Raw genomic sequence first — 2640 nt, 5'->3', positions numbered from 1 at the left:
CCTGGAGGCACTCACAATTTTTCCACTTATCTAAATGACTTGAAAGAATAGGCTATAAGAAATTTCTACGTTTTCATCTCTCATTCTCCCTTTAACCTCCTGTGATCTGGTTTCCCGTCTCTTTTCCCTAAACTGCTCTTGGCCATGTTCTTGTAGAGGAATGACATTAACAATCATGTGGGTATTTCTTCATAGGTAAAGGAAATCTAGAAACTCAAAGAGATTTCTAGATACCAATATTTTTGTTAGCCAATATACTTTTACTGCAGGTTAGATTTGAACTCTACATCTCACAATCCCCCTTTCATTGAATTTGAAACCTCCGTTAAAGTCTAGAAATAAATTTTCTTAGTATCAATTGCAACCCCTCTAAGCAAGAATGAAGGTGAAAAAGTTGAAAATTGTGTCACCCTATATATACAACTAAAAACTAGTTAAGTATTCAAGTTTGACATGAAATGAATGAAAATATAATCTAGTATTTTCCAGTCTTTATTTTTGTATATTAGTCATCTGTTGGACTTTTTAAAATGCAAATTAGGTCAGTGGGGCATGAGATTGCATTCAAAAAGTGATATTACTGCTGGTTCATAGACCACCATTTAAATAGTAACAGCCTAGTTTTGGCCTATTTATAATACCAGAGGAAATAAATTTCTAAATAAGAAAGCCTCACACATCTTTCCCATTGATCCACATGATGATAAGAAAAAGTCAGAATTGGGATAAGTTATTATATATAATTGTTTTAGTTAGTCAGGCTTTTTAAAAGGTACATCTTGACTAATGTCTAAAACCTACTGAGATTTAGCCAGCTAGTAGAAAACATTGTACATGAAAACTGGGTAATTGTTTTTACTTTATTATTATGTTTATTCTACAGGTATTTATTGTGTACCCATTAGGTACCACAACCTGTAGTATACACTGGTGAGTCATGAGGGAAACTGGACCTAGCACACACTTGTTGAGTTTACTGTCTAATATAAATCCTAAACCCTAAATAAAATAATGAGGTAAATAATATTGAAATATCAACAGCTACTCTAACGGAAACATACATAAAACTATACTACTATTCAATAACAAGGAAGTGGGGCTCAGTCCTAATCTTCAAAGTAAAGCAAACTTCCTGAGAATGCTATGCTGAAGTGGAGATTCAAAGTATGAATCAACTTATGTAGATAAAGGTAGATGAGGGTGGAAAGTGCATGTGGGACACAGGTATACTAGGTGACATGATTTCAACTACATTTTTCAAAATGTTATTTGCCTCAATAGAGTAAGATGTTAAGAGAAAGACAAGGACAAATGCAAATTTGATTCGTATTAGTTTGGGGAATTTTGATAGATCAGCATCAAAGTTGAGATTGGAAGTGTTTCTGAAGCATTGAATTGAAATATCATCTAGCAGTCAGATATAAACACCAGGTAGCAGTTCTCCCCTGGAAATCTGAGTTGCAATTTGTAATTTGAAGAAATCTTTGGCAAATAATGGTAAACAAAGCATACGGGAATATAATGACCTAGAAGATAGTATTAACACAGCATTATCATAGTATGAATGATATAAAGGCCTAGGAACTAGCCTTTTAGAACTTCAATGTCTAATGGCCAAATAGAGGACAATGAGCCCACAAATTGCATAGAGGGTGTATAGTCATAAGTGGGGGATTTTTTGGGAAACCAGAATAGCTATCATTGCAGCTAAAAAAAAAGAATGCTTCAAAGAGTGAATAGCAGTGATAAACTCTGCTTAGAAGAAAGGGAAACAGAGGCCAGCAGATGGCATAGTGGTTACATTACTGGACTCCCACATGGTTGAGCATGGTTCGAGTCCAAAACCTGGTGGTTTAAAACTCATGCCAGGCACATATGCAAGCATTTCCAAGATTCCAGGAGGAGAAGATATGGGAAGGGATTTCTGCATGGCCATCCCCCTTGGGGTTGGGCAGCGGTGATTTCTCACTTGCCTTCTCACTGTCTCATTCTTTCTCTGGTGAGGGCTTGCACCATTAGGCAAAAGCTTCTTTAAAAGATCAAGATTGTGACTGGTGGTTTATATGTGGGACATTTCAGTGGTGTAGTAGAAAAAAAGAGCAAAAAGAGCAAAGTTAAATTAATTGAAGATTAGGCACACTCCTAATTCATACATATATTCATGTTGTCTCCTTGCCTGGAACCCTTTTTCTCTAGATATTTCTCTTCTCCTTCTTCTTTTAAGATATTGCCCAAGTATCACCTTTTCACTGAAGCTTCTCCAGCCACTTTATTTAAAATTGTATAGATGTAAATACCAGATATAGTGTGTGTGAAAGAGGAGGGTCTGAGGAAGGACATTTGGGAGAGAGACTGGGAGGAAAAGCATTAATGGCACAAAGAAGTGTGTTATTATCTATTGAAGATGTTTCATGGTTTTATCAACGGTGCTGGGGAGAGGTGTTCACCTGCTGAAATATCCATTTTGTAAGATAAATAATAAAGTGATTGAATGTATGGAAGAAAATAAAATGAAAAAATAAATAAATAAATAAATAAATAAATGTATCCCGGACTGAAGAACTTCTCCCCAGACTTCACACTCCTGGCCCCAAATCTAGCCAGGAGACAGGACAAGCCAATCAGCAGCCACCTATGTCT

The sequence above is a fragment of the Tupaia chinensis genome, unplaced genomic scaffold (genome assembly GCF_000334495.1).
Source record: "Tupaia chinensis unplaced genomic scaffold, TupChi_1.0 Scaffold000260_1, whole genome shotgun sequence".
NCBI classification, from domain to species: Eukaryota; Metazoa; Chordata; class Mammalia; order Scandentia; family Tupaiidae; genus Tupaia; species Tupaia belangeri.
Note: the sequence above shows the minus strand (reverse complement) of the source record.